At 40.4% G+C, this 21,831-nt stretch overlaps 1 long non-coding RNA gene across 1 annotated transcript in view; it reads left to right on the top strand.

Moving 5' to 3' along the window:
• The window catches only part of LOC113406285, a 211,354-nt gene that overhangs the window by 41,363 nt on the left and 148,160 nt on the right, over window positions 1-21,831 (top strand). The window contains exon 3 of the long non-coding RNA XR_003369723.1: window positions 19,893-20,023. This is a non-coding gene — a long non-coding RNA (uncharacterized LOC113406285). The remainder of the gene's footprint in view (window positions 1-19,892; window positions 20,024-21,831) is intronic.

Raw genomic sequence — 21,831 nt, 5'->3', positions numbered from 1 at the left:
AAAGCCGGACATGTCCGGGAAAATCCGGACATATGGTAACCCTAGTATGTACGGGAAAAGGGAACTGGCTGTGAAAAGTTTCATGTGTGAATTACTTGGACATGTAAAGGTTAGAAATGAGGTTGAGACCATCTTTGAAAAGTGGCCACGATCATCATTTTTTATCCTAGCGCCAAATGAATTCCTGTTACCCTGTCCCCAGGTTCATAAAATAATATACCAAAAATTGATTCTACTTTGATAGTTTTCTGCCCCCTCTCCCAATTTCTGACGAAAAACTCCCACTTGCAATCAGCTGCCTCTGTCATACTTTTCATATCTTTTTGTACTCTTGATAAAATAATGAATGACTTTATATATTAAAAGCCAGAGCAGTCCCCCGCCCCCCAAACCCCCAGTCCTCTCAGGGTATGTGTGTGTTTGTGTGAGAAACTGTCTCAGCTAAGACAATGGATGGCAAGTCAAAATCCAGAGTGGTGGGTGTTTATTTTAACAGCCAATAAACCCCCTAAAATTAGGGGTTTCTGAATGGGCCTGTGGACATAACCTTTGATGTCCTGTGTGTACAGTGATATATGGCAAACGTTTTATATGTTTACTGTTTGACAGATTAGGGCAGATGTACCTGCCATAACATTAAAAACATTGATTTGATAAAAATCTGTCTCTATTGTCTGGTTGAAGCCTTTACTCCCCTTTTTAACCCTATCTGCAGTCAGAGAGAAATACAATTTTCATTCAACATTGATGTTTCCCTTTCATCCCCAGAGCTAATTTTTTTTTCCCCTGCAGCAGTTTTGGTGAAATTATGTATTACTTGTGATAATTCATTTTAAAAATTCCTCAGCTGTATGGCGTACTTTCATGAAAATTCATTTAGATAAAATTAGATATTATTGTTTAATGAGGTGGCATTTCAATTTAGACCTTGCATCATGCATATACCAAGAGTTTTTTATGGAATAGTTAGGTTCATTTGAGTAATAAAGGCTGAATCATGGGGGCTTTAATTCTTAATCGCTGTGAGGATTGTTATCTGTGGGATGTGAGCTGTCTTAGTGGTATTCAATCAAGTGTCCACTTAGCCGTGACCAGAAGTAATTGCTCCCAAGTGGGTTGCACAATGACCTGTTAATACTTGTTTTGACCCTGTGACCTTGTCTGGCCTATTGTTTAGGATTTTATAGCAAGCAAGTCTGCATTTCTGTGGGGTCAAGTAGATATCGGAGGTCAAACATTTTCTGATTACTACATAGTGTACACTGTAAGTCTACCAGATGCTGTTGCATAGCAATAGTCATTGCTTTATAGTGGAACATGAAGGGTTTGAAAATTTGTCTTCCTGACTGCATGTAAACAGTTTAATATTTTACTGAAAGAAGTTCATCCTGTAAATTAGGTATGAATAATACATTTGTAATTACTACTCATGCCTTTAAACACTTGTCTTAATTGGCTTGGGTATTTTTTTTAATGTATTTGCATTGTCAGGGAAGTTAATTTTAACTTGCATAGATAGATGGTACGTTGTATAGACCAAGAACATTCCTTTCCCATATTCTCTTGAGAACTTGAACTTGGGTCAGTTTTACTAGGTCACTTTAAAATGGGGAACTCTTTAATTTTTGTTTTAGGCAGTTCTACATATCGATCCCAGTTTTGATTTGATTAACCTACTTGCTGATGGTCTTTTAACCTTCAAGTAGTCTGTGTGTCCTGTATTTATTCATAATATTTAGCATGTTCATGACTGTGCCAGTGGTGGTGGTGTATCCTATTTGTAGGTGAACAATATTTTTCTGTGTGGTGAAATAGCCAGATTGTAAAAATGAAGCCTTGATATTGTTTGTATGTATTACTCCCTCTTTTCATGTTGTGTTTACTAAACTCACTAGTCAAAACACTTTTTTATGCATGTTCTAGCCTTGTAGGTCATCTTTGCTCTAAAAAAAAAGAAAAGAAAGAAAATGCTGACATCTCTGCATTGCATCATATTGGAAATATTTTGGTTTCAGTTCTTTAAGCAGGCCAGTAGTGGTGATGCATAAAGCATTTGGATTGATATATTTTTAAGCAAACAAAGCTAATATACTTATGGGAGAGGCCGACTATAGTAAACTGAGTAAGCAAGAGATGAGTGATACAGGAAAAATTATATAGCACACATGGAAAAAACAAAGTGACTCTTTCCACTGCAAGAACATTTTAAGGTTTATTTTTTTGAAGCGTTTTAAACAGCTGATCCTATGACTTTAGCATGGAAGGCCATTGAAAACTTTCTTTTATAGTTTTGAAGTTGGTAACGGCTAAACAGTGGTCACCTGTTGGCTGTGCTCGGTGGTGCTGGAGACAGGTATTGTTGTAGGGTCAGCCACAGCTGTGTATACTTGTCACTCCTTTCTTTGGCCTGGATCCTCTCCTAGAGATCAGGCCGTAGAAGACCTCTATGTGTGCAGCTATCCTCTTTCTTTTCCAAAGTGGGGTGTTGCTTACACAGCAGTCTCTCCTTCCCCTGCTGCTAGCAGTGGCCAAGACCCACTGTTCTCTTGCTCCTGAGGCTGGCCCTCTATGTATTACCTGTTCCAATTGTCCAATTTTGCTAGCATGGTGGTCCTCAGCAGTGACTTTCACCACACAGGTCAGGAGATGCCCATGCTGCAGATCAGTGTGATCTGCATCAGTGGTGGAGTCCTTTTTTTGCCCCAAGTGCCTTCCCCCCCCTACCCCGCGCCCCTCAGGCCAGGGAGTTTGGGAATCCTCATCAGACATCCATTCCCCACAAAAGATGGTGTGGGATACTGAATGTTGGAGCTTGGTGAGGTCCCCAGATGGGCTGCCCAAGGGAAAACATCGTGGTAGTTCTTGACTTCAGTAGCCCTGTGGAGTCATACAAGGACTCTGATCCCTTCCCCTGTGGCAGGCCACCTCTCAAATCTACTTACCTAAAAATTGGACCCCCTCACCTTACTGAGAAACACCTCTTTGCTGGTCCCTGGATGCTTTCTTAGTCTTGGTGGATAGATGGCATGCTCTCATTGCAACCCCCACCCCCCTTGCATACTGGCAGATCCATGCCCCTCTGAGGAATCTTTTGTCCACGAGACCCTCCCTGCCCAAGAAACTCCAGGAAGTCTGGGTTGCCTCTCTTTCAGGAATTCCACATGTTTCTGTGCACCCTGTGGCAAGAATATATCCTTTCCTGAGCATGGATCTCTCCTTCCTCTATGGAAATCTTAAATTCATAAAGGGGGGATGTGAGTGGGTGGAAAGATTATTTTTTTCCCCCCGCCTCCCCATCCACCCCCAGCAATGGCTTTAAAGATCTAATCAACCTGGATTGTTCCCCTTTGTGGACTGAGGAATGCATTACCCCAGAGGTCCAAAAGGATCCCTTTTAAAATGAAGCAGGAGAAAGAAGCTTCACTCTTCTCATGTTGAGCTGCGAGAAAACTATCCTGGACTCGGGGTGGATGCACTGGACTATAAAAGGTCTATTAGTGGATCTTCATCCAAACTAACTCAGGTGCAGTGGGACAAAGCAGGTAAGATCAGCAGTCTTTAATATGCGCCCTCCTTTTCTGGCAATTAGTCAGGATAGGGATGTATTCCATTAAGACCCAATTTTAGTAGATGGCTTGGGAGCTCTGAAGGATTTTGTAAAATGGATTTTGAGGTCAGTACCACTGGCAGTGTGCTGCCCTGGCTTTGAGCGGATGCAGCACCCCTAGCCCTCCTCCAGGTCTGCTTGGTACTCCATTCCAAGAATGATTCTGACTCTGAAAGAGAGATTCCATAGAGAACCTTAGATCTAGCTCATCAGTTCAGCTGTTCCCAATTCCTCCAAGACTGAGAGCCCAGGGGTCAAAATTCAGGCTCTAATTGAGCCTTTTGCTCCCACCCCAAACATCCTCTGGAAGAGTCATTACATAGTCTGGATGTCAGTCTGGCTATCCAGCCTGTTGTAGAGCAACAGAAGTTGGATGTTCTGTTATCTCATGGGGAACACACAAGTGAGTATTTAATGCTTCCAAGCCTCCTGTTTTGCAGTGATTAAAGTCATTTCCCATGTCTTCCAACAATATTCCTCCTCAAGGATGATGTGTCATGCCTCAATGGCACAGGGGTATGGATCATACCATGTCCTGGATGGAGAGAGCTCCATTTAAAGCACCCTCTGGTCTTCTAAGCTTTAGGAGATCAATGTACCGTCCTTGGAAGATGCAACTTTTGGCCACAGGATCCTTCAGTCTGCTCTTGATCTGACTTAACCAAAGAAGAAAAAATTGTTTATAATTAGGGCATTGAAGCTGATTTCTTTTTATTATTTTTCTGTATTGAGTTCTCTTTATTACTGGCAATTACTTGCTACTCTTGGATTCCTTCATTGCTGAAGTCAGTGGATGGATCATAAGAAAGGGAAACTCCTTATTTCTTGCTAGTAATTTTAATTTCTCATAATAGTCCCTATCATCCATTGTTAAGGGGGTCTGTCCCTCTGTAAGTGGTGGTCTTGTGGCAAGGAGGATTTATCCGTGATCTCCTTACACTGTACCCATTGCCATGGTATCCAAGTGCCTTGAAGACCTGGGCCTGCAAGGTATTGCTGAAACTCCCGTTAAAGTAAATGAGAATTGAGGGCACTCAGCAACGTTCAGAAGTGCTTGGCGCCTGGCAGGATTGAGCTGTCTTTTTACCATGAGATGTAGTTATGCAAATTATGACCTTTAATTGCATTTTGTATTTGGATTCAAGTTGCTAACACGTTCTTTCCAAATTATGTTTTCCAGTACAGTATAATTCTGCTTTGGATATGTCTCTTTCTATTGATGCTGCAGTGTAGTGTCTTTCCAGCAGAGGGAATGCAGGAGTTGTTGATAAGCCAGAAAAACAGCCCCCATATTCAAAGTGATGGGCAGGATACCAGTCAGTGAGGAGTCCGTATAGGTGGATTTAATTTCTCTGAAGGGTCTGAACCATGTAACTGGATGACAGATTCATCATTAACTAGATGGATTAGAATGTGTATCATGGCTGATGCCTACCTCGAGTAATACTTTTAAAAGCTCATTCCACTGGAGATATTGGACACATCTTGGGTGGAGGAGAGAAATTGGCTTCTGCAGTGGATATTTGCAGAAAGTCATACTTCCACCATATGTTAGCAGAAGTCTCTTTGGATGTGGATTTTGGATGGCGTTCTGAGTGTTGCTGTAATCTAGTTTGTCCTTTACCCACCACTAGTTCTGAATCATATCAGCTACTGGGAATCTTCCCTGTGTTTCCTGTAGGACAGTAGGAAGGCTTCACTTGGTCAGCTGCTTTCCACTCTTCATTTGCATCTCACTGAAAAAATAAGAGCTAGGGACCTGAAGGCACAGTATCATGTTGGGGAGGCATGGTAGTTGTGTTCAAACCCTAAACTTCTGCCCAATTGTGTCAAAAAAGGGCAGGTACCGTAAATCTCACCGGTCTGGATTGGCACATCTTCTGTGTGACAAACCATTATGTAGGAAGGGAAATGTCCCTTTAATTTTTAATAGCTTTGCAGAGAAGTTTTATTAGGTAATAATCTGGTTCTTAAGTGGATAAAAGATGAGATTAAGGCCCAAGTGATTTTTTTCTCCAACAGCGGGGGGTGCCCTCTGGAGACACTGTTGCCTTAAAAAGCACAAAACGCCCCTTCTTAATGCTATACGTTTTCAAAAAATGAATGTTTGCAGCATTATTTCAGTGTGTAGGTAGCGAAAGAAGTGTTGGAATAGAGAACGAAAGGCGTATTGGAGTAGGAACAGAAAGGGGGAGGTGTGAAAAGTGCTTGGATGGTTTAACGCACATTTTGAAGTTAACTTCTCTGCACATACCAGCTTCAAGAATCTGGATGGATTTACCTCCTCTTCTGATATTTCCATGAGATTTATATTTAGAAGGAAGAGAGAGAACAAGAGGGTCTCTTGATGATGTCTCCATACCATAATGTCCCCAGTTAAGTTAATTATTTGCAGAACAGTTTATTATTGGGGAGTAACTGGACTGGTAGTGAGACTGGATTGGTCAAGTATCTCCATTTGTCGCTTTAAAAAGATATTTCCCTGACAGTACAATAGACATTTCACTGACAGTTAATAAAGTGGTATAGGATACTACTTGATAATATAATCCTTATGCCACTTTGGTTGCTAAACCCATGAGACCCTCAGGCAATTGTAGACAAATACATTTTGCATTGTTACCTACTTTACTGGTGTCTCAGATGACTAGACAGCATTTCCATCATTTTAAGACCTCATGTTCGTGCACTATCTGTGATGCTGTGAGTCTGTATGGAATTGTGACTTGCAGGCATGTTGGGCCTGATTCTGATTTCACTTACTTACTCTGGATTTTAAGAGGTGCTGAGCACCAGCAAGCCATCTAAAGTCAATGGGAGCCAGTGGTGCACAGCACCTCTGGACAGCAGGTGGTTTAGAGCTACATTTGTGTAACTGAGAATAGAATCTGGTCTACTGTGTGGGATTTTTTTAAATCTTTCATTTTTTTTTTTCCCCTCTCTTTGGGCGTACCAATCTTTGACTTGTGTAGTAGCAGCTTCTACCTCCTTTGCAATAAGCATTCCAGTTATTATTGGAGTATCTTCGTATGCTACAGATGCCACTTGGAATTTAGGAAACCCCATTTTTCCAAGGCGTTTATAACTGAATTAACACGTGGTGAAATTTGGCATTCGGATTGGCACCCTGGATTTATTAATCTGGTTAGTCCACTTCTTGTTCGATTTTAAAATAGGGGGGGAAAGCCCTGATAATTGGGTGGGCTGTAGTGTGTGGTTGGTTAGTTGGTTTGTTTTAAATCACTTTAACTTAAAAATAATTGCTTGGTTTTTAAAATAATTTTTCTTACGTCGTTCTTGTGGGCTGGCACCTTTTTTATCTCTTATTGTAAACACATTTCAATTTTATTTATTTTTACTATTGCTACTTGCAGCACCTGAGCAGCTTCTCTTCATAATGTGGTCTGGTCTTTTTTCCAAGGTGAAGTCCATGGGAGGAAACTCCAACTAGTGTCGGTGGGTGCTGGATTAGGCCTATTTTATAGTCTTATGCCATGTAGTTTTGGCCTTGTGGCTGGGATTCTCGTTCAACTCCCGTTGATTTACAAAATTCCAGCCTACATGTTCACTGTTTTTAATATACATTTCTCCTTCTGTTCTCTTCCTTGAGGATAATAGCATTTTGTCCACAAAGTTACAGTTAACATTGACTGGATGTCATGGAAGTGTTACAGGGATTCTCCTTCATACGTCTGTATCGAATGCCGGGTACCTCAGAAGAAGTCCCAATGCTGTTATCCCAATTTCAGTCCCACACCAGCTCTGCAGTATTTAATGGCAGCATGTCTCTGTGTTTCCTTCTTTTCTTTCCCTTTTTTTCCCTTTTTTAATCCATGAGAAAAGTGGTCAAAAGGAAATGTGAATTTCATATAATCCAGTATAAAGGGATATTGTTTTTCTTTAGGAAACCTTTTTTTATAGCATGTAAGACTTGGGGAAAAAATAACAAGCAAAATAAAATGCAATTTGAAATTTGACCTCCAAATACAATACAATGATGATGATTACAGACATTTTCCTCTGAGGAAATAGAGATATTATGTGGTTTGTCTCTCTGGGCAGAATATGCTACATATAGGGCAGGTGAATTGAACAATAAAAATGAAATAGACAGTTGTGGGAAAGCTAAATACTGAGGAAATGATAAAAATTCAATTGACAAAGGAGGCTGTTGCACAAGAGGTATTTGGATACAAGTTTGAGAATGGTACCACTCCCATTTAACTCCGTTAACTACAGCTACTCACATATCTCATTATTGACAATACTATCGTACAGCACATTTTAGTGTTTTAAGGCCACGTCTCCACTACAGATTTCTCCCAGCATAGTTATGTCAATCCAGGGGCATGAAGAGGTGTGATGCCTGACTGACATAGCTGCACTGACAGAAGCCCCTAGTGTAAATGCAGTTACACTGGCAAAACTGTGCTTTTGCTGGTATCGTTTATTTTGGGCAGGGGAATAAGCAGTATCAGCAAAAGCATAGTTTTGCCAGGGTAAGATAAGTCTGCCCTAGAAGTGCTTTGCCGGTATAGTATACCAGTCTACCTATACCAGCAAATCACTCCTTTCACCGACATGGCCTCAGCTGCAGAACTGTTCTTTACAATAACTGTTCTTTTTGATGGGACTTATAAAATGGTGCTCAAAACACACAAAATAATATGTAATAAATATATTGTTTATAGTACTGAACTCAGGTTTTTATGTGAATACTTATGTGTAAGAAATTCATATTAATGTCATCTGAAGTATAATAATAATAATAATACTCAGCATTTATACAGCGCTTTTCATCTGCAGATCTCAAATGCTTTACAACTATGCTAGGTAGTCGTGTCCCCATTGTCATAGATGGGTAAATGTAGGCAGAGAGAGGTTGGTTGATTTCTTGCCTAAGGTCACACAGAGTCAACAACGGAGCTGGAAATAGAATCCAGGTATCTTGATTCACTGTCCAGTGATCTGTCCAGTGTACTGCTCTGCCACCTTAAAATATTTTTACATTGACTTGGTTCTCCACTCTGGGGTGGATTTTAACACACACAAACAATCCAACTCCTTGTGCCACAGATACTATTGTATAGAATACAAAGTGAGGTCTAATGGAGGCTTGGTGATTTTGTCTTTTTTTAAATTTTATTTTATTTATTTATTTTTTAAATAACCAGTGCGCCTGGACGCTTACCATATTTAAGACCAGCATGTAAGGAAACCAGACAGAGCTGTGTATGTTAACTTACTAAGTTCTCTCCAGTATTTTAAAAATCAATTGCACTTAAAGAATTTACAACTTTGGAGTTTAGTAACCTTACAGAACTTCATATATCTAGCTATACTCCTATGAATAGCACATACACACGCTTTCTTAGTGGTTTTTTTTTTTTTTTAATACACTACATCTTGCATTACTTACCTAGCCTTACATGGCACAGACAAAGCTGTTTGCATGTTGGGATAAATATTTTTTGATTAATGACATGACTTGTAGACTTGTAATCAGGAGTGTCTTATCAGCAGCTTTTCAAAATTTGACATTTCTTCATGGAATGTGCCAGGGGTGGAAATTTAGCACTCAGTAAATGCTGTTACAGTTGAATTCCACACACATGAATTATGACAAGTTAGGCTGACTGTTCTGTGGTTTGTTGTGTCTGGTTTGGTTCCTACTTTTAAAGTTGCAGTTGCATTTGGTCATTTGAAGCTTATTTTCATAGTCTGGCCAAACCAGCAGGATCCCCGTGCACTGCAGGGGAACATAAAACATCAGCCTTTTAGCTGAAGTGCTCAATAGATAAGAATTTTAAGTCTCTGTTGCATCATGCACTATGTCTTGTAGGCTTATTTGGTCTACTCCATTTGATTTAATTTAGATATTGAAGTATTTCTCCTTATTCAATAGTCAAAAGAAAGTGCTGTACATTATATTCCCCCCATGCCCCGCGATTCCTTCAAGGCAAGATGGTTGGAAGTTCTGAAAAAAATCTGTAATCATGTTCCTTCCAAACGTGAAATAAACTTAGTGTTTTCAAAGTGTTAAAATGGATTTTGTGCTGTGTTGCTTTATATGTGGAATTAGTCAAAATAATCTCTCACTGGGATTTAGTTCAGTTTTATTTGTGTTTTTGTTTTTCTATTTACTAAATGTAAAGAATAAATTTCAACCTTGTAAAGACTGTGGAATCCAGATGCAAGAGATTCCATCCTTGTACTGAATTAGTAGATTATTCAGTAGAGTTGCCCGAACGGGACACGAAAATAGTCTATGGCTCTTCATTTCCCTTGTGCAGTATTGCAAATATAAAGTGTAATTCATTGGCTGCTATTACTAATATCAGCTCATGTGCTGACGTGTAGACATCTCTCTTGTTAAAAGGTTTGGTTTACTACTTGTTTGTACTGGAAAGAATGAAAATCGCTTGGGAGACAGAGGTTCTGTTTGGATGGCTTTCTTGGGAGATAAGGAAAACCATAGGGAAGTGGCTTGCTTGCATCTTACACTGGAATGCTGGCAGTTCTGGAGGTTAGCCTTTGGTGGCATGGCTGTTGTCACAGTCTTTTTTTAGAACCAGTGACAAGTGACTAAGATTGCGGCACAATATAGATGAAAAGGATAAGAAATTGAAAACCTGCCACTAAAGGTCTTACTGTAACAATAAAAAGGGAGCTGACGGGATAAGTGAAATGTTTTAGTCATAAAGGTAACATGTTTGTAAGTTTTTTTTTTTTTTTTTTTTTTTTTTTTTTTTTTTTTTTTTTTTTTTTAAATGTCATTTTACTTGTTTCTGAAGATAGTTTGGCTTGCTAAGATGTGTATCTAAGGGCCCATTTTCATGGTACTAAGCGGATTTGTGCACCGAAGGCAATGACCTTTTACTGAATGTCTTCCAAACAATATTTCAGAATGTGCCCCTAATTTACAATAATGTTGCACTCCTCTAAACTCCTTCTGGTTGAGGATAGTAAAAATTTTGTAAGTCTGTCAACACCCAGCAAAATAGCTTTCACTTTTAAGTTCACCTGAGACATCTTGAGCCTGATTTCCCCCCCCCTCCCCCAAAGGTACTGCTCACCCACCTTTCAAGCCAAAGTCAGTGGGAGCTGCAGGTAGTCAGCATCTCTGAAAATTGTGATAGGTGTGTAAAAAGTTGGTCTCACAAAACTTGTGATACCCCGAGTTAGTGTATATTTTTAAAAGTTTTGGCCCAAGGCTGTGTGGCAGAGCGGGGCATAGAACTCAGTTACAGACTGTCTCCAAATCAGTCCATTGAGTTCAATGGGATTTAAAGATGTGTTCAATTTTTTTCTTAAAAACTGATGCATTCATGAGTGGGGGCTCTGATTTTAACCACTAGATAGTGCTTTTGTGCCTGGTAGCAGACAAGCCCAGTCATACTGTAGCTGTGTCACTAAGTCTGTGAGTTTTGACTGTGCAACTACTGAGATATGCTATTGATTATTCTTTCTCTTGTTATCGAAATCAAAACACTTGCTACTGTCCTTGAACGTTAGGCTGGGAAGGATTGCATTCCCATGATGCAGCTGGTGGAATTCTGCAGGGTACTGTGGGATTTCATGTTTTCTATAGCACATCCGAGATGCTGCTCAGAACACTTGGTACACATTCCAACAGGTGAAGCCAGTTTATCATTTCTCAAAAAAATTGATTTTTTTGTGTGTGTTTTTGATTCAGGGATGAGTTTAGGCCAGAAAACTTAGCTTTCAGACACTCCAGGTGGTGGTGGTGGTGGTGGTTGGATCAATATAAGAATAAGAACCATTTGCAAAATTTAGATCCCTGGTTTGGATTTTGAATTACAACCCCTTCCTACCACATCCTGTCTTAATGTGTAGGGATGTTTTTGAAGCACTGTTTTGGGTCAGTCTGTTTGTTAACCAAGGCTCAATTAAAAATGAGAGGGGAAAAGTGGGAAAGATCCTCAGCTGGTGTAACTCCGTTCAGCTTTGTTGACTTTGGTGAATTTAAATCAGCTGGGGATCTGGTCCAGTGACTAGACTGCTCGACAAATACTGGTGCTGAGTGTGCATGCCCTCCATCAGGGACCATCTTCAGTGGAAAAAAGAGGAGCAGAAGTGATATGAAGGGGCAGGATGACACACATGCAAATATATAAAACACAACCGAAAGGTCCATGGTTTGCATGTGATGAGACAATGAGGTGCTGCGGGTCTGGGGAGAAGAATGATTCATGCTCTTGTTGGAGGGGTGCTGAATTGCGTGGGAGTCTGGGGAAGGGATCCAGAGCCTTGCACCCCAAGTTCATTTCTGGAACAGATCAGTGTTTACTGTTAATCGTTTGTGTTAAAGTCATGCCTGGGAGCCCCCCATAATGAACTGGGGCCCTATGGTGCAGTGCCCAAAACAAACACACAACCAAGCGATGGTCCAAGTCCCAGAGTTTAGGGATCATAATGTCATTCTAGCTCTTTAGTTCGGGACTGTTTTTTTTTTTTTTTTTTTTTCTTTGCCTTTTACAGCAGTGAGCAGAATGATCCATCTGTTTGGTAGCTCATAGGAATTGACCAGATTGTATCAGTTCAGTTCCTGATGCCAGAGCACCCTCTTCATCAAGACCCACCATCAAAAAGGGAACGAATTAATATATCCATGACTATCTAGTGTTCATTTATGGCTATATGTAGCTGAGGAGTGCTGATGGTGTTGGAAGAGTTTGTGCCTTTTAACTATACCCACAGTATTTTTTCCACAGAAGACACATAACTCAACCAACTTTGAATGGCAGTTACAATCACGTCCACACACACACACACACACACACAAAAGCAGTGATGGAGATAGGAAAATGGAATAACAGGTAGCTGCAGTAAAACCCACTGGGTATAGGCTTCTTCTACAGCATCATGTATACAAGGCTGTCAGATACAATATGTAGTAACTGCGTGGTAGGAGTGCTGATTTAACTTCAGTCTGCTGGGTGGACTGCACTGCGCCTTTTACGAGCGCTGTTCTGCTTTCAAAAATGAAGAGAAGCATAACTTCTTCCACTGGGTGAGGGGGGAAAGGGTGTTCTCGAGAATTTCCTCTTTAACATATCCCCTGTTGAAATGGTGAATTTATATACCTCACCATGCCTAAAGAGTGTGCATGCATGTCTCGTTTTGAATGTATAAGAATCATTATATTTCAACAGAATTTTTCATCTCACCTCTCAGTGTTTATACAGCTAAGGCACTTTTTACTTTCCAAGCCTCAACATCTGGAACTCAGTTTCTATTATTAAAAAAATAAGAGGTTAAAATCTGCATAAAATGCCAATATCTCCACACATGCCACAATTTTTGGCTTATGTCTGGTATCCTTTAAAATCTCAGAAGTGCTAAGTAGTCGTAGATTAAGTAGATGCCTTTTTCCACCATGTCTCTTATGGTAGCCATCTTGAAATCTTAGCCATTTGTTCAGTTAGACACCTTTCTAACTGAGGATAAAACTAAAATGAGTAATCCAAATTAAGAATGAAAAGGAGAGCAAGAAAAGTAGCTCATATGCAGAGCTTCATGCAGTTACTGCCTTCGTGTTGCTGGGTTGTCTCATTGAAAGGGTTATTGCTTTATGGTCATCATGGGCTTGATTTTTCAAAGGTTAGGGTCCTACTACTTCAGTTGTTGCTCTGGGTGCTGAGCGCATGTGGAAATCAGGCCCCATGTTTGTACAGCATTTAGGGCCAAATGTTTGGGGGGGGGGGGGAAATCTAGCTCCAAGCTCTTCAAAGTGCTTAGCACCCACAATTAGGGCTAAACTTGGAGGGGAAAAAATCTGCTCCCACTTGGCCACCTCAATAAGGGTAAGTGGTACCCATTGTGATACTCAAAGCTAGGTTTTCAAAAGAACCTAACATCCTATGTGCCACTCTTTTAGTGCCGACATGAGAACTAAGCATACTTGAAAATCTGTTTTGTGTTGCTGGTGCTGAGTGCTTCTGAAAATTCTGGTGAAGGTAGGCCTGGTCTACACTAACCCCCCAATTCGAACTAAGATACGCAAATTCAGCTACGTGAATAACGTAGCTGAAGTCGGTGCACCTTAGTGCGTAAGTATAGACAAGCCCGTAGAGAAACTGTCCCTACCTCTGTCCTATTTTTATACTTTATATAGCATTTGCAAAAAAAAAAAAAAAAAAAAAAAAAAGCGGGGGGGGGAGGGGAAATCAGTTGAGTGAATTAAAGACGTGTGTGTATAGGGGAGGGAGGCAGTGGGCAAAATGAAGCGTGCTTCTTCCTATTACATGCCATAACCTGTTTTTAACACATAGGCACTTGGCCTTATGGGACCCAGAAATAATAGAAACATCTGTGCAAGCCACATGGCATGCTTCTGGTGATAGCCTCGGTTGTGAGGAACTCTGTTCTAATTGCAAATCAAAGCTATATGGATTATTCTTGAGTCGGCATCAAAAAGTTGAGGTAGATCCTAGCTGATTGCTCGGGGGTGCTGATGACAAATCTTCCGGCCTGTTGTAAAGTTTCCTCTGGAAACAATCCATATAAGAATTGAAAGGTTGTTTTGAGCACTGTTGCCTAGATCAGCAATTTGTAAACAGAAAGCTGGTTAGCATTATATTAGTGCATGCATACCTTATGACTGTGTTTAAAGAATCTAATGATTTATCCGGAAACCAAAGCACTGCAATCCAGTTGTGATGGAATATACCCAGGTTCACATCCTACACACTACTGTAATAATCTTTGTACAAGATATGCCTTGTAAGGTATCATTTGAAAACTCATAATTTGCTGGCCAGGACTGTCCTGGGTAAAATATGTGTGGCAACGTTGTATGTGTAGTGATAAGATTCTCCTGTACGGTGTTATTAATATGTGTTCCAAACCTCACAGCTCTGGTCAAACAGAAGTCAGCAAACAGGTCTGTTCTAAACAAAGAAATGTGTGCTTGCCTTAATTTGCATTTAAGCTGTAAACTGAGTCGTCAAGCAGGAAGGGAAAACAAAGGAAACTTAAACAGGTGGAGAAAAACACAAAAACACCAGGGAACACCCTTCCACGCAGACGCTCATGGTTCTCAGTTTGAAATGTTTTTCAAGAGGGGGACTACAACTGTAAAAAGGAGGGGCAAACATCCTAAGGGTCAGTCCCTATCTCTCCCTCCCCATTGCATTCTCTGCAACTGAAAAGACAAAGGAAATGGCCATCGGACTCAGGTGTGACCTGAAGAGTTCGGACCATAATCTTGCTGGGAGCATGTGGTGAGAAATTTTGCTTAAATCTAGTATGGTTTGTAAAGTTAGGTATCAGGAAATGTCTTGTCTTTATTTTTCTTGTAACCATTTCTGACTTTTGTGTCTCATTACTTGTACTCACTTAATCTGTTTTTGTAGTTAAAACAACAAAACACGTTTATTCTCTAATTCAGTTTGCTTAAATGAAGGTGTCTGGATAACTCTGTTTAGAATAACAAGCTAGTGTTTATTATTCCCTTAAAGGAATAACAGCCTTAATGTATTTGAACTATCCAGGAGATGGCTGGGCAGTGCAAAACAGTACATTTCTGGGGAAAGTCCCAGGGGTCACCCTGCAGTATTGAGGTCACCCTGCAGTATAACCAAGGGTGGTGGGAGCTAAGGTGTGGCTGGCAGGCTGCAGTTACACAAACTCCATGCTGGTGACTGGTTGTGAACAGTCCAGGTTGGAGGCTATAACAGCAAAGCGTTTCAAGACACCCCAGGTTACAGGGCAGGGGTGACACAGGCCCCCCACTGGTCGGGATATCATACCAGTGTCAGGTATTAACAGGTATCAGTGCTGAATTAGTGGGGTTCTATTTTAATTTACACATTTATTAACTTGTTTCTGCCAAATAAGTTGTTGAGAAACAAGCACTTTTAAAAATGCAAATAATATTCTCTTTATTTTGCTGCTGGGTGGTGATGTTTGGTAAACAGCCTGATTGTTAGGTTTTGGCCTTGGGGAACTTGCAGCTGCTCCATCCATGTTCCCTCTAGACACTTGTGCAAAGTGGGGATTGCTGAAGGGGGAAGATAAACAAGAAAATGGTGTAGATATTATCTCTGCTTGTAACCTGTTTGAATGCAGTAATTATTTGTAAGGACAGATCCCAGTTTTGGACTATGCATTTTACAGACACTGTATTGTTTTAAACAGATTCACAAGTCAGCAAGCTGGGTATTAACTATCAGGAATGCCTATATTTTAATATGTAAATAGGAAAGGGTGATGGTTTTAATCTTTTTTCCAATGGTACCCAGGGTGGTAATGACGGTTTTTTAAATTCCAGTGACAACAGATTGTATATGGCACAATTAATGTTTCAACACTTCCAGTATCTTCTTTGAAATACTTTAATGTTTTAATTTATTGTACTTCTCGCTTAAGGCTGAGAATGGGATGTATTCACAGCTTAATTGGTGGAAAGATGACTTATTGTAATTTAAAACTGATTTTAAAAAAATTGTGTACACACATACACAATTTTATTTATTTAGAGGGATACATTGAAAATTGATACAAAATTGTGTGTGTGTGTGTGTGTGTGTGTGTGTGTGCATAGTGTGGCTGAGAGAAAAATCATTGGATAAAATAGTCTAATGCGGTTTCATTGTGGTTGATACACTTTAACTGGTAATGGAGCATAAAAGTCCCACCTTTAATCGGGATATAGAAACTTAACGTCAAATATAGTTTCAGGCTTTTTTGAGCAAAAGCTGATTTTAGTGAAAATCCAGCTGGGGTGGGGGAGATAGGATCGCGTGTGCACCAGCAGCTGCCACTGGAACATAATGAGAAGAGTCTTTTCCTCAGGAGCAATATTCTGAAAAGCAGGTGATCTGGTGGCTTTGCCACATATTCCAAACAGGAGGCAGGCATATACTGGTGGTGATATTTTGATCACCCTACTGTGCTAGCCATGGTTGCCCAGTTGTCTGTTTCTCCCACAAACACCATTCCAGGCGGCTCCACAAGCATAGGGGTGAGGAGGGGATCTCCCTGCTATCAGCCTTTTCCTCGTTCATATCCTTCCTTAAAGCTCCACTCTGCTGTGATGCGCACAGAATAGTGACTTCTGCTAGCAGCTGGGCAGGTAGCTCGTTACGATTTACTGTGACTGCTGCTGATGATTGGCTTATAACATCTATGAATGGTGCACACATTCCAAAACATTCTGTGTGAAATCCTAGCCTCAGTGAAGTCACCGCCCATTGACTTCAGTGAGGGCAAGGATTACTGTTACGTCCTCTCCCAACCTGTCATGCCTTTTTTCAGAAAGCAAGCTCTTTGAGCAGAGACTGTTGTTGACTACGGGTGAGGTTTGCAAAAGTCTGCTTCATATGTTTGTGCAATACCTAGTGCTGAATGGTCCCAACCTGGTTGAGGCCTCTTGGAGTTACCACAGTGAAAACAATGAATGAGCATGATTACCTCCAGGGTTCTGGTCTGACTCCCAGCTTAATGTATGTATGGGAGACCTTCTGAAATGACTTGCATTTTCTTCCAAAGCCCCAGCAAGAGCTTAATGTCTCTTGGTACTTAAATTGTCACATTTTCAAAATGTGTTTAAAAATAAATTCTAAGCCTCTGAAGTTAATTTTTGGTAGGTTCAAGGTTGTGGCCAATGCAGTACACGATAACCTGAGGATCATGGCCTGTGCACCATTTGACCAGTCCATTTTCACTGGTTCTGTTGTGTTCTCTTCTATATAGATCCCCAGGCTCCTAAAGGAAAATAAAAATAGCCTTATGAAACCAGCCACTGTCCCAGATTTCAGGTCTTAGGTGGCAAATATGAGACACCTTGGATTCTGTCTCTAGACGTGGGCTCTGCAGTAGAGCGATGATCTGATGGTTAGGGCACTAGCCTAGAACTTGGGAGATATGAGTTCAAGTCCCTGATCCACTCCAGGCTTCTTGTGACATTAGGCAGGTTACTTAGCTAACTCTCTGTGCCTTGGTTCCCTGTCTGTATAATGGGGATAATAGCACTTTCCTGCTTCAGAGGTGTTGGGGGGGATAAAATACACTGGAGGTTGTGAGGTGCTCAACTATTACAGTAACAGGAGCCTGAGAGATCCTGCACAAACACAGTGCATGTAAGCGCTAGCTCAACTACAGACCTGTGAGTGTATCAAACAGGCTCAGTAATAAACCTAGCTTTCCTATGCGTTTCTGAAATACTTCCTTAAGAAACCTTGAAAATGTATATTAAAAAAATATAGCTTGATCTAAGATTAAGGTCACTTTTGGCCTGCAGGTAATGCAGAGTATTTCTGAGTTTCTGTTTAGTGTAAGTGCTTGCGAACAAACTTTTGGGTTTACTCGTGTTATCCAGCGCAATCTAGTAATAGGAGCCTTTCTGGACAATGTAAGCCTTTCTGCTTCCATGCATTTTATATGAGAAATGGAAGCTCTAATACTTTTTGCAGCAGGGAAAGGAGAAATCCCTTTGGTTAGGGAAGTACCTTTTCTTTGTCCCATGATATTCCATTCAGGTATTGCTGATATAAAAACTCTCAGATGTGCCTCGGGAAAACTTGGTTTAGAGTTGTAGTTGTAGCCTTGTTGGTCCCAAGATATTTGAGAGACAAAGAGTTTGAGGTAATGTTTTTTTTTTTTTATTGGACCAACTTCTGTTGGCGAAAGAGACAAGCTTTCGAGCTTACACAGAGCTCTTCTTCAAGTTTGAGAGAAGAAAAATTTGGTAGCCTGCCAAAATAATTAAACACATGAATATTTGAAAGCTGGGGTCATGCTGCTGCCCAAGCAACATCCAATACTGCCCAGGGAATGCAGCTCTAGTGCAGGGGTCAAAGGTGGAAATGGATGACGATAGCCATGTCAGGTGAGCATGTCTCTGTGAGGCACTACATGCATTACATAAGGCAGAATTCTCTCCCCCTAGTCCATTCAGTCCCTCAGACCCCCTTCCTCTGGCTGGCAGATCAGTTCTGCTGTGCCTGATGTCACTCACCTAGTCTTACCGGTTGGACCCGTAAAGCTGTCACTCTCACTTGCCCAGGCCCTGATTCAGGAAAAATAATAATAATGATTCATGCATTCCAAGGCCAGAAGGGATCATTGTGGTCATCTGATCTGACCTGTATAACACAGGCAATAGAATGTCCCCAAAATAATTCCTAGAGCAGATCTTTTTTAGAAGAAGTCCAGCCTTGATTTAAAAATTGCCAGTGATGGAGAATCCGCCACAACCTATGGTAAATTTGTTCCAAAGATTAACTACCCTTACTGTTAACAATTTACACCTTATTTCCACATAGCATATAGGCGGGTGCTTAAGTTCCATTGAAGCCAATGGGATTTAAGCATGTGATTAATTCAGGACAGCAATTAATTACATTCATGAGACCCAGATAATGCTTCTCTTTGGACCCGGCTCCAGGACAGTAGGGTTTTACCCAGCCTGGATGATGGGGATTTAAGCATGTGATTAATTCAGGACAGCAATTAATTACATGCATGAGACCCAGATAATGCTTCTCTTTGGACCAGGCTCCAGGACAGTAGGGTTTTACCCAGTCTGGATGAGACGCTTTGTTAATGAAGAAGATCTAAAGTGGTTTCAAAGTAACTCTACTCTACACACTAACTAAACAGCAACCTTAGAGCTAAGCTTAAACTCAAATATGTTACTATTAGCAGGGGGGAAAACAAATTTGTATTTTCTTAACTGCTGAAGTATCCCGTGTGCAAGTTTTACCTCTCCTCTTCCCTCCTTCCCCCCACCCCCAGTATCAAACAGTTTTTTTACGTGTTTTTCCTTAGAAGAAAGATAATTGCTAAAGAGAGATTTTGTTTTGTTAAGGTTTTGTCAGGATGAAGTGAGCAAAGGGAGGATAAACATCTGACAAACTTAATGACCCTGTTTCATTTTGATAGTGCAGAAGTAGGTTAAAATCTCTTAAAGTCCTGAAACAGCACTCTGTTTTCTAACAGAGTATCTGCTAGGGTGTTGACTAATTTTGGTATTGAAAATGAACATAAACTTATAAATCAGCAGAGCAAATTAGATACTTGAAATAATAGCACCTTTTAAAAACGCTGCCTTCCTGCCTTAAGTTTCAATTTTATTTATAGCAAAAAAAAATCTTTATATGACAAAATAACATTTGATTTATTGCAAGAATATTTCAATAGGGGGTTTTCCCCACCTCCAGCATTTATACTTTCCTCTTTGTTTTCAAGTTCAGGGAAGTGGTGGGCTTGGGCTTAGTTCTAGCTAAGTGAAGTTTTAAAACATGTTTTTGTCTTTCAGTCAATCTCCTGAGAACCACTTTCTGAGTGATTCCAGCTTCCGAACATGTTTCCCATGGTAGGGGTTTTGATCCCTTGCCAGATTTGCCCTGAGCCATGAGTGAATATGTGTAATGCCCACAAGTAAAACTGGTGAGTCAACTAACCCAAGTCTGTAGTTGTTTTTTTCCCCCCGCTTGTTACTTGGTATGCTTTTGTTTTTTTTAGTATTTGTGCTTAAAAGTATGTCACTAGTTTTCTGCTGTATAATATTATATAAGAATCTGATTTAATAATAGAAAAAAACTCCAAAGCTTACATGAAAATGCAAGATATTATAGATGTTTGGTGGTGGGGTTGGCATTTTATGGTATAAACAGGCATGGTCTAAGCATGGCTTTGCAGGCACTGCACGTCACAATTAAATATGGATATGTAGAGGCCTTTTTCCATGGCAGCGTTATTGCTTTGCTTCCAAAGGAGCCATAACCAGAAAACAATTAGCTATCACTGTTTTGCCTCGCTTCTATCCCAGTGACAAAATGGTGTCACTGGTACACAAGAGAGCTGTCTTATCACATATGCCTGCCTTGTTAGCTTGGCATCCCGTAGCGCAAAGTTTCCCATTGTTCAAGGTGGAAGCCCTAGATACCAAGCTTGGTTTCTCTACTGATGTGCATGATCCAGCCAAGTCAACTGGTGGGTGGGGGTGTGCCTGTTTCTCTATTAATGAAAGGTTGCCATTTGCCCCTGTTGTTGTCCATATGCAGTCCCCATTGTGACCCCTTACCTGTAGATGTGGAGTAAGCCGGTTAGGCCCCTTTTGGGACTGGGCTGTCAGTTCCACTCTGTTAATTGGCGTGCAGTTGGTGCAGAAGGAGTATTGGAGCTAGTACTTTGAATTCCTCCCCGCAGCTCCACCAGCCTGCAGAGCAAAGTCACTAACAAACTGAGATCACTCACATGGCACATCCCTTTTCTCTTTACTCCTGTCCCATGTCCCGCCTTTTACTTATGAACTGGGCAGGAGGGGGACAAAAAGTCAGGAAAACAGGAATCATTTTATTTGCAAGAAAATTAAAGGATATGAATGAGGCTTTTAAAAGCAGGAAATATGAGTAATTAAAGTGCATTGAAGATGGGGATATAAATTGTTTCTTGAAAATAAATTTGGGTTTCTGGCACATGTTTAATAATATCCCTCTGTGTATTAGGAAACCCATTTCAATTCAAAGATTATAAAAACACAGAAATTCACACATCAGTGAATTGTGATTTTTTTTTTTTTTTTTAATTTTTTTTTGTTTTTTTTTTTTTTTTCCAGAGGTAGCATAATTACCATGTCATTTAGCAAAGATTATAATAACTGCTCAATTTTTAACGACTGGTGTAGTAAACCGTTGAATAAACCCATATGGCATCTCAAAGTATGTGTGTGTGAGAGAAAGAGAGTGTGAGAGAGATTTCTACCAGTTCCTTCATATATGAATTACCAACCTTGCTAACGTGACTGAGATCCTAAAATGGGGAGCAATTCCAGATTTCTCCAGTGATGTCTAGCTGGGCAAGAAAATTCTCAGTGCTCCATAGCAAACTGGTCTTTTGACTTTAGTGATGGTGCTAGCTAATTAATTTAGTTTTCAATAAAGCAGGCATAGAAAACTTGTATAGGTATATGGAAGATATTTTTTCCCTTAGTAAAGCTCTCCTTCTGTATTTACTTAAATCTCCTATAATAACCATAAATACAGAATTTGTGGAGTCTGAGTCCTGCTGTGAAAGACTTTAATAAAGATCTAGGCCTCTCTGAGCATGGCATAGGCTAAGTGCAACAGCATATGCTATTATGATAACCCTGTGGCATTACCTGTAATGGGACTCTGTGTCTGTTCTTAGAAATAACACTCAGAAGAACGGAGAGACTTTAAAATGTATCCTTGAGAGTATAGGTTGAATTATGA

The sequence above is a fragment of the Terrapene carolina genome, unplaced genomic scaffold, assembly GCF_002925995.2.
Source record: "Terrapene carolina triunguis isolate 2854851 unplaced genomic scaffold, T_m_triunguis-2.0 Scaffold89, whole genome shotgun sequence".
Taxonomy (NCBI): Eukaryota; Metazoa; Chordata; order Testudines; family Emydidae; genus Terrapene; species Terrapene triunguis.
This window is presented reverse-complemented; position numbering and strand designations above follow the sequence as displayed.